This window comes from Apaloderma vittatum, unplaced genomic scaffold (genome assembly GCF_000703405.1).
Source record: "Apaloderma vittatum isolate BGI_N311 unplaced genomic scaffold, ASM70340v1 scaffold10092, whole genome shotgun sequence".
NCBI classification, from domain to species: Eukaryota; Metazoa; Chordata; class Aves; order Trogoniformes; family Trogonidae; genus Apaloderma; species Apaloderma vittatum.
The window spans coordinates 160,266-169,988 of record NW_009701936.1 but is presented as its reverse complement, the minus strand read 5'-3'; the positions used below and the strand labels follow the sequence as shown (position 1 = coordinate 169,988).

At 52.0% G+C, this 9,723-nt stretch overlaps 1 protein-coding gene across 1 annotated transcript in view; it reads left to right on the top strand.

Moving 5' to 3' along the window:
- Positions 1-9,723, top strand: part of LOC104281366 (ankyrin repeat and fibronectin type-III domain-containing protein 1-like) — a gene marked incomplete at its 3' end in the record, with an annotated part of 170,578 nt that overhangs the window by 612 nt on the left and 160,243 nt on the right. The window lies entirely within an intron of this gene.

Here is a 9,723-nt window from a genome sequence, read left to right as displayed (position 1 = left end):
AGTCCTCAACTGCACATGCAGCAAGAAGTGGCTGCAAGGTGGAGTGAAGCCCATGCGTGTCCGTGGTGCTGATGGAGCCTCCTAGCATGTAGTGGCTGGGAATGAGTGGGGGTCTTGGTTGTGCTCAGGGATGGGATGTGATGGCAAGCGGGCTCCTCTGGGCTGACAGACACCCTGTTTGGCGTGTGGGTTGGTAAGGGGAACACACTGCGGCTTCGTTTTGGAAGCTGACAGAGTGCTTCAGCCTGAAGGAGCTGGGGAGGGGTGGCACTGGGCTGACTGGGGGACCGTGCTGCCTCCAGGGTGCTCAGGGTGGTGATGGGAGGTGGTGAGGCCAGTCCTGGGTGTAGCGTGCATGAGCCTTTGTTTTGCATGCAAACACAGTTAGTGCAGTTAAGGAAATTGCTCCCTGCCTGGGTGACTTCTCTCTTTGTGGCTGTTTTGAGCAGCTTGTAGAGCATGGTGAGCGCTTGATGCTGCTCTGTGCTTTTTCCCCCCTCTGTGTGGGCTTATGATGGCTCAGAGGGTTACCAGCTTGGGCAGTGTGTGTACCCAAATCCTCCTGCTGACCTGCACGCAGTGCCTCACCACTTCTGGAGGGATGTGGGGACACACCGGCAAGGAAAAATAGCACTGAGATATCCACACGGCTTCCCTGGTTGCTGAGCATCTTCGTATTCTGTAAAGGTTCGTAAAGCATCTGCAAATTAACAAGAAGTTGGAGGTTGGTTGCTTGAGCCCCTCCTGCTGCTCGCCGTGTTGCTGGCGAGATGTGATATGCTGATGCTCTCTCTCTTCTTCGCTCAGATGCTGCAGGAGGTGATTGCCTCTTCCCTGCTCACTTGAAGCACGGCACAGTTTCTCCAGAAACACAGAAACATTTGTGGCTGAGCCACGAGCTTTGTTCTGCTCTTTTTTGCCACTGCAGCCAGAAACGCTTGGTTCTGCCCTCAGGTTTTTGCTGTGCCAGTGCAGAACTGGGTGAGAGGAGGGCTGGTTCTTCAGGTGCTGCCGTGTGTGGTGTGTCCATGGGATTTGCTCGTGTGTGGCCAAGAACCACGTGAAGAGTGAGGATGGGCCACATCTTGGGTGCAAGGGAGATGAGGAGATGCTCCTGAAGCTCTACACCCTGTTGATCCCATGCACAGGGTGCTGCTGTCCTGGAGCTTGTGTTTCGGGGTGAGTTGAGTGGTTTCCCATGTAATGGGAGATGTCATGATGCCTTCCTAGCTCTGGGGCGTTAACCATGAAAGCGACGCTGCTGGCGTGTAGCTCACGTACCAGATTTTCTTGAGGGGACGCTGGGTACGGGTGTGTTTGAGCGCTTCCCTCCTGCAGGAGCGTGGCTGTCTGGGAATCCAGCGTGACCGTCGGCGCTATAGCCTGTCAAAGCTCAGCTCAGTGTGGGGCCGGTGGACGTGCTTCCCCCGAGCAGAAGTTTCTCCACGTGCCCAGGTGGTTCAGTGTGGCCAAGCTGTCCCTGGGGCTGCTCCAGGGTGGGTCCTCCGGGCTGACTCTGAGCAGGGAGATGGGGTGTTCCTGGTGCCCCTGACTCCCCCAGTGACAGTGCTTGAGTGCATCTGCAGGTACCGAGCCTGTTCTCTTGATTGCACGTGGTTGATTATGGAAGCAAAAATAAGCATTGATTGTAACATGGGTTGCTTTTGAAATCAGTCTCTCTTTTCACCCAAGCTACCTGAGATTTTACCTGCTTTTTTTTTCTCCCCCGATGTCTGTACATTGCAAAGACCCATTTGAGAGCCCCGACCTGGGCGGGACTAGCCGCTGGCACCCAGAAAGCCGAACGCTTCACAACTGGGATCCAAAAGCAAACGAAAGGCAGCTGTTGCCTTGTCTGGCCCCATCCTTACTCTAGACGGTGCTTTTTGTAGCTCTGTTGAGCAACTTTCTGGTTTTATTTCATTTCTTCATGCTAATATGGGCTAATTAAAGAAATAAGGTCCTCAGACACCACGTTTCTGTGTACATAGAGATTACTGGAGATCCTGCAGGCTCAGTGGTGTGATCTCCCAGAGACGCCACCAGAACCCTGCCCTGGCCTTTGTGTGGCAGCCAGTCCCCTGGGACCACCTCAGCAGACAGGCAGGTCCTCGGTAAAGAGGATGCACTAATGGGAGTTATTGAATTGTAAATATAATGGTCTCGTCTGTTCTCATAGGACCTATCAGGTATTAGCAGGTGTGTATTCATGATCTTAAGTAAAATGCCTGCTTTTTTAAACTACGCCTCCGCATAAAGCAATGCGTATGAGGTGGGTTGGGTAAGTCTGCTGGAGTTAAGAATTTGTGGGCTCAAACTCATATGCAGAATGCCCAGCAATAGCATCGTCTCCCCGCCACGCTCAGGTGCTGTTGGGCAGACGTGCTGCTCGCAGGAGCTCTTCTGCCTCTGCCGCTCTCCTGCTCTACTGCGACGCGTCTTGATGTTCACCTTTGCTGTTAGGTCGGCTGGGGACTTTTCCAACCCGAGACTTACCAGCTGGGCTCAGCAGGAGGACAGACGCTCTGCTGCGGTGCTGTGGCTGAGTTGCCCTGGTTTTCAAACAACTGGACAGGGGTTAAGAGGCTCCAGGTGTGACAAACAGTGGGGATCACAGTGTCCCCAGCATGCAGCTTGTACTGGTGTAGTGATGGAGCGTACACCCACCAGAGCCCATCTCAGGAGAGTGATTTATTTGCGGCAACTTTTCTCAATCTAGTAGAAGCACTGATGGATGAACCAAACGCTTGACTTGACTGGTGCTGGAGCTGTACTGCTCAATGCGGGATGAAGGTCTGGATCGTCGCCGGGGCTGATTTCTCTACAACTCGGAGGTTGCGCCACTGAACAGAGGTGCCTGTGGGCAAAAGACAAGCTGGGGATGCTTGCTGAGGTTTGGGGGGAGGATTGTTCTTTGTATTATCTACGGTGCCAGGCTCGAGGTGCTCGTGCCCAGCTCTCTGTGTGTTGGCAGGAAGGGTAGAGAGGATCTGCTTATGGCACAAAAGTGTTGTGAGAGGAAAAGGCAGGTTATACAAAATAGCTTGTCTGTTAGTGAGCTATTTTTAAACTGAAAGGTCCAGACAGCTGATTTTGGGTTCCTGCAGCTTTTGAAAGCAGATCAGAAAACTGAGGAAGGCTATTGTCTCAGAACTGGGCTGCTCTGCTCTGAGTGTGCTGGGGGTGGCTCTGGGGTGAGCCGAAGTTTTCGGAAGCAGGCTGGCACCTTGCCAGGCTGCTGGCTTCAGCCAAGGCTGCTTAGCAGTGAGCTTGACTGGCAGAGTCCTGGGCTGAGATCCTGGATGCTTGCAGCAGTTCTGGGAGGACGGGGATCCAGTGTCATCTGATAGAATTAAAGTTTTTTTCAGGAATTTCTCAAGGACACTCTGGAGTTGGTCTCAGCCAAGCAAGCAGAACCCCCCTCAGAACACCAGTTGTTGTTGGGAGCTGTGGCCTGCAGCAGTAACAACTGGCACTTCGTTAAAAATCCCAAATGCTCTCCAGGGGCAGCTTTTGGGAGGCATTTTACCCTCTAGGCAGGAACTTGGAGGTTGGTTAATTTAATGGCTTTTTCTCTTGGCCCAGTAGCATTTTGGGATAGAACTGCTCACCTGGCTTCAGGAGGTTGGTGCACATTTCCTCTTTGGTGGCTGTCACCTCTCCCCTCCTCTGTGGTCCCCAGTGCTCCCCCCAGAGGGGCTTCCATGTGCTCATTTGGGGCTCACTGCCTAGATATGGAAAAGGAGATCTTCAGGATGGGAGATGAGGAAGGAGAGATTTGTGCCTGGCTTTGCATCTTCCATCCTTCTCCTGGGAGGGACCTTTGGCCATGGAGGCAGCAGAACCTAAAAACTTGGGGGCTTCCGGAGAGGAGGTTTTCCCTGGCTGAAGGTGGAGGCAGCAGGGCGACCTGTGGCAGAACCTGGGGCAGCTTGGCTTGGGAAATGGGGAGGAGAGGTGGTTGGCTTGTGCTGAACCAGGGAGTGGGCAGACAGGGTCTTTGTTTTTAGCGCTTCCATGCCTTTTTTTCTCAATACATGAATGGGTGTTGGAAGTTGGTGTTGATTAACAATGGATTAAATTATGTAAGAATTAAATTGCAGAGTCAGAGCCTGTCCTGGGCCTCGCAGAAAGCTGCACTAAGGAGCTGCTCTTCAGGATGAGGAGCTGCTACCTTGCTCTCCTTTGGGTGTTTCCCACATTCCATGTTTCCTGCTGTGCAGTTTGATGGGCTTTGAGGTGGGGTGAGTGGGGATGGGTAGCGGTTTTCCTGGCAGGATTGTGCTTAGTTGTTTTTAGATGTTTAAAAATATCTCTTCAGCTCTGGCAGCATGTCTGTGTTCCAAGTGTGATGGAGAAGAGGAGGAGATGGCAAGTTTTGGGGCTGGAAAACACTGGCTTTTAACAGGTGGTAAAATGTGCCCCCAAAGGGGCATCTCTGAGGGGCACTGAGGGTTTCTTGTACAGGGCTGATAGCTTGACAGACTTTTCCCGCTTTGTTCTTGACATGTTTTTAATAAAAACTTTCTGCTTCCAAGTGACACATCAGTATGGAAATTTTAAAAGAGAAAACAGGGAACTTGGAAGTGTTTTGGGTTAAGTGAGAAGTTTCCACCTGAAATTAGTCAATGAGGTGTTTCTGACACACTTGCATTTCAAACTTCCCAGCGCTGACACCTTCCTTGCTTGCTGAGGGACCAGCAGGAAGATGTATGTGGGCACACAGATTTGCGGTTTTGCCGCAACAGATCATCGGAACCTGTTAAAAAAAAAAAATTAAAAAACTGATGTCCATTGCTACTGCGTTGAAGTGCTCTGTGCTGGTGCCTAACCACGCTGAGCTGGAAATCCAGTCCTAAGTCTCGTGTTCGTGACTCAGTCTGTGGCCTGCTTTGCAGAAGTGCTGAGCACCCATTAATCCTGTGAACTGTGACGGGCAAGCGGGTTCTCAGCACCTTTACAACTTAGCCGGCGTGGTTTGCTGAGCTGTGCAAGAATTATGAGAATGAGCTTTTGGAGCTGGGGCTGAAAACTTGGGTCTCTTGGAAGGAGGGATGTGTGCTGAGTCGGAGGGAGGTTGGTGGGACAGCTGGCTGCCCGGGCAGCCGGTGTGTTCGGAGGAGGCTTGGGGACACCTTGAGCGCTGCCGCTGCCATTTCCCACCGTGGCGCTGCGTGGTTGTGGCTCTCAGGGTCGGCAGTGCCTTTGAGCTCTTGCATTTCGCAGCTGCCTCCTTCACCCTCTGTGCTGGCCGTGCGTGGTGAGGCGAAGGACTGAGCCTTCGTCCCTTCTCCTCTGCGTCAGCTTTTCCCCAGACTGTGCGAGCGCTGCGTCCCTGGTGTCTTGCAGAGATGACAAGCCATCAGACGTAAACGGTTCTGTTTTGCGAGCAGAGTGGCAGTGTCACGGGAGGAAATGACATTTAGCTTTTGTTGCTTGATTGAGCTGCCTGGGCTTTGCATATTACACCCAAAGAGACTTTTTAGCTTCTCTCTCCCCTGTAGTTTGCATCACTGTGGCTGTGATCTATCAGAAAGGGGCTCGAGGAGGGGCATGGAGAAGAAATCTCTCTCCTGATCAAACCTGTCCTTTCAAGAAGCTTCTCCACCAGAGCGTTGACACATCCTGGCTCTCCACAGAGGTTTCTGGGGGACACTTGGGTGTATTTCCAGTTCCAGCACCCAGTAACCTGGCCACAGCTCTGCAGCCCTCCTGGTCTCGGAGCGGGTGGCTGACTGTCCTCTTGCAGTGTCATGGTGCTGGGCACCAGCAGGAGAAAGCGATGTGGACAGAGCCAGGCATGCCTTGCTTCTCTGCTCCTCTCTGCTTCTTGATGTTCCTCAAAAACCTGCTCTCTTGGCTGTAGGCAGAGGTATGTTTAATGTTTTTCCCCTGCGTGTATGTGTGGGCCTGGGAGCTGGCAGGGAAAATCAAACTTTCTGGATCCAACGGGCTGGAAAAGCACACCTGAGCTCTCAAAGTCATCTTTTTGGCTTTTGGGGCCAAAAGCTGTATCTAAAGCCAAGTGATGTGTGCCCCCAGAGTTCTTCCTTTATGCCTCACTTCTGGCCTCCTTTTAAAGCTAATCTTTGGGACGGGAGGCGAGGTTGGGAGATGACTCTTTACTGCACTAGCTGAAGCTAATCTTTGCCTGACTTAAGCAGAAAAAAATACGCATTCTTTCTTTTGGAGTGGTAGTTGGATGAGTAGCGGGAGGAAGGGGAAGCTAGACTGGCACTAAGGAATTACATAGGTAGCATGACTGCAGGAAACTTCTTCAGCAGAAAGCCTTGGCCTTGTGAGTCACGGTTGCTAGAAAGACTGTTTGATTCCGAATTCACCCACTGTTTTGGCACTGAGTCACAGCTGGGTGGGCGTGCAGGTAGGAAACAGAAGCACCAGCAATACACACCGGGGCTTGCGCACGGAGCAGGGGAAGGAAGTGCTTTCAGACGGCGGATGTGAATTTTAACAGTTTCTAATAAAAGTGGTGGCTGGCAAGGGGAAGGTTTCTGAATGGAGGCTGTCCCCGTTTGCCCTTCTCAGCCTCTATGGCGGGGTGTGGGGGTGCCAAGGAGCCCAAATCCTGGCTTTATGTGGCCCCGGGGGGGCTTTTCTCTCTGCTCATGAAGCAAATGCTGCTCTCCTGCTGGGAGTGGTTTTTGAGGGGAACATGGGGGAGCTATGGGGATGTTGGCCACCCTGCTAATGGCCATGAGCACATCCAGCTGCATTGGCATCGCTCGCCTTTGGACGTGGAGGGAAGGGGCTTTGTGCCCTTGCCTTGTGCCTCATGGAGATGTTGAGCTGAGCAGCATGTGGGGAGCCCATGAGGACAGCAGTGTCGGTGTGCAGAGCCCCAGGGAGCGTGGAGGGGAGATGCTGTTGCAGAAGAAAAAGGAGACTTCTGCTTAGAATATTTCCAATGGGAAGACCAGAATACTTTCTTTAATAATTAAAAAGTTGTCTTTTTTTAAAAAAAAATTTCTTCCAAAATTCTGTGTTTTTTCCTGTAGGAATAGCTGGCAATTATACAAATTTATGCAATGTATTTTTAGTTTGCATTTTTTTTTTCTTTTTGATGGGAAAGAATGCAGGCAGGAGTAAGCAGCTCCTTTTGGTTGGCAAGCTGCGGCAGCCACTTTAGTGTGGGGAGAGAAGCAGAGCCCCAACCCTTGCCCCCTGCCCTCAGCAGCCCCCTGCATGCGGGCAGCTCTGCCAAGGGCACCCGTTTGCTTCCATCGGTGTTTGATGCTTGGAAGCCCTTGGAGATGGTTGCTCTGCCCACCCTGTGCACAGAATTTAGGTGACCACCTCCATTACATCTGATTTTTGACTGCACACCTATGTTTGTGGAAAAACTGGAAAGGCTCAGTGTGTTTTTTGGTTGCTTTAAAGAACAGGTAGCTGAAATGTAGATAATGGAAGGACTCTGTCCTGGTGCTTGGTGGAGGAGTCTCCAGAGAGGGACTCAGAGCTGACACCCCCGAGACTGCAAGGGGTTGTCACTTGGAGCTATAGAAACTCACGAGTTCTTTATTCCTACTACCTTTATGACCTTCCAAAGGCATAAAAACTGTATCACGTTTATATTCAGGAGGAACAGAGGTTTGTGGGGCTATTCAGTTGGGTGTCAGCGGCTGCGTGGGGGGGAAAGGTGAGCAGAGGGGCAGGGAGAAGAGACGCTGGAGCAGTGGGTTTCAGCAGGTATGTGTTCATTCATTCCCACGCGTGTGTGCCCTGAAGCAAAGAGGCTTTTAATGTTCTTCCAGGGAGAGCAAGAGCTTATTAAACTGAGGATTTTAGGGGCTGTTTTTTCTCCTGAGGGGCAGTGGCGGGTACATGCTCCCCCTGGCAGAGGCTCTACCTTCCTCTGTGGGTGCTGAGCTGGAATTGCTCACAGACCGCCTGGAAGCTGAAGCTGTGCCCGGGCTCTTGCTTAGGAACGGGATGTGTTTGGGCTTTGCTTCGCCTGCATCCCATGTGATGGACCCACAGCCCAGCCCCGCGGGGCAGCTCCTTGCCCTGCGTGCTGCTGAGGTTGTGCAGCAGAGCCCTGGGGCTGGCCAGGATCGAGACCTGAGCCTGCCTCAAAGGAAACCTGCACCTGAATGCTTCTCTTCTGAGCCTGGCAGCTGATCGACACCCTGCTGCGAACACCAGGCTGGCTGGGCTCCCTTTCTGGTATTTTGGGGCTGTTTGCTGCTTGCTCTTCCCCTTGCAAGACAGATAAATCCCATGAACCACCCCAGGCCGGGAGGGCGGAGGTGAGCACCTGCCGTGAGCAGCCTTTGCGGGGGTCTTGCCCGTGCTGGCTCCTCACTGCATCCGTGACTCCTTCCTTGAAAGCCATTTTTTTAGAGATGTTACCATGACAAGGTGGGAGCATGAAAATCTGTCTGTTGAACGGGCTTGTTGTCCATCTGGCTGTGGTAGTGACCTGCATCTTGTGCCACTGATGCTTCACAGAAAAATGAAAGCTAGCCCAACGATCAGGATGGAAGGTGGTGCCCAGGAGGGTTTTAAACCAACAATGTGCTGTCCAAGCCTATGTGATTATAGATACGTTTTTTTGACCAAAACATATGAAGTAATTATTTTTGCCGGGGATTAGTAGTCAGAGACAGGCCAGCTTTGCCATTGTTAGCCTCAAGTGCTGGAAAACTTGGTCATGCTGCAGAAATTACAGGATTTAACACAAACTGAGCAGTCCCTGACAGATGTCTGGAGTGTCTTTATGCTTTCTGAGCTGGAGCATGTAGAGTTCATGCCTGCAGCGTCTCCTGTGTGTTTGTCAGGAGCAGCAGTGTCCTTTCCAAGATGATCTTGGCGGCTTTTTGTCTCCTCCGTCGTGTGACTCGGATTTGGAAGCAGCGGGGGAGACCAGTCCTGTGTCATGAGACTGGGAATGGGACCAGGAATTTGGCCATGCAGGCGCTAGGTGACCCTAGGAGGGGCTGGGCTGGAGCCCCTTTGCATCCTCCCTGAGAGGTGTCTGAAAATATAAAGGAGATAGTTGTGTGTTTATTTTGCAAGTTAGCCAACCTTTTAAAATTTGAGCCCGAGATGCTTGTCTCCCACATTACTTGGCTCTTCCTTAGCTTTTACCTCTGAAGTTTTTAGGGGCAAAGAGGAGATGAGAAAGCACATCAAAAAAACCCCCAGGACACAGGCTACAGCATCCATGGTTCTGTGTCCCGTGAACCTGGAAAGCAGAGAGGTGTGTGCTCTGTCCCAGCCTGTGGCAGGTCACATAACCCCCTCTCACCTCCACTTTCCCCTGCCTTTAAACATCAGTACACGGTCAATAATTGTGTGACACTGAAAGCTTTGTCTTTTAGAGCAGGAAGCTGTATTATTGTCCTCATCGTTTTTCTCTGCACTGATTTCTCTCCCCAACTTAATGTCCTCGTTGTGCAGCTGCTGCATCCCAAAAATGCTTCGCTGTCCCTCACCCACCTCGGGGCTGGCTGTGTTCCTGAGTCAGTGCTGCGTCCCCAGGGCTTGTGTCCTGCTTGTGAGCTGACTTCTAACATGCAAGATTTTTAGATGAGCTCCTCAATTCATCTAAAATACCCTCCTTGACAAGGTGGGCAACGCAGCCTCCAGCCCTCTTTCTTCTGGAGGGTGCTCCATGAGCCTTTTGTGTTCCTGGCGGAGCAGCCCAGATGCCTCAGGCCTGGATGGCAGAGCCTGGCTATGAGCACAGAGACCCCAGGACGT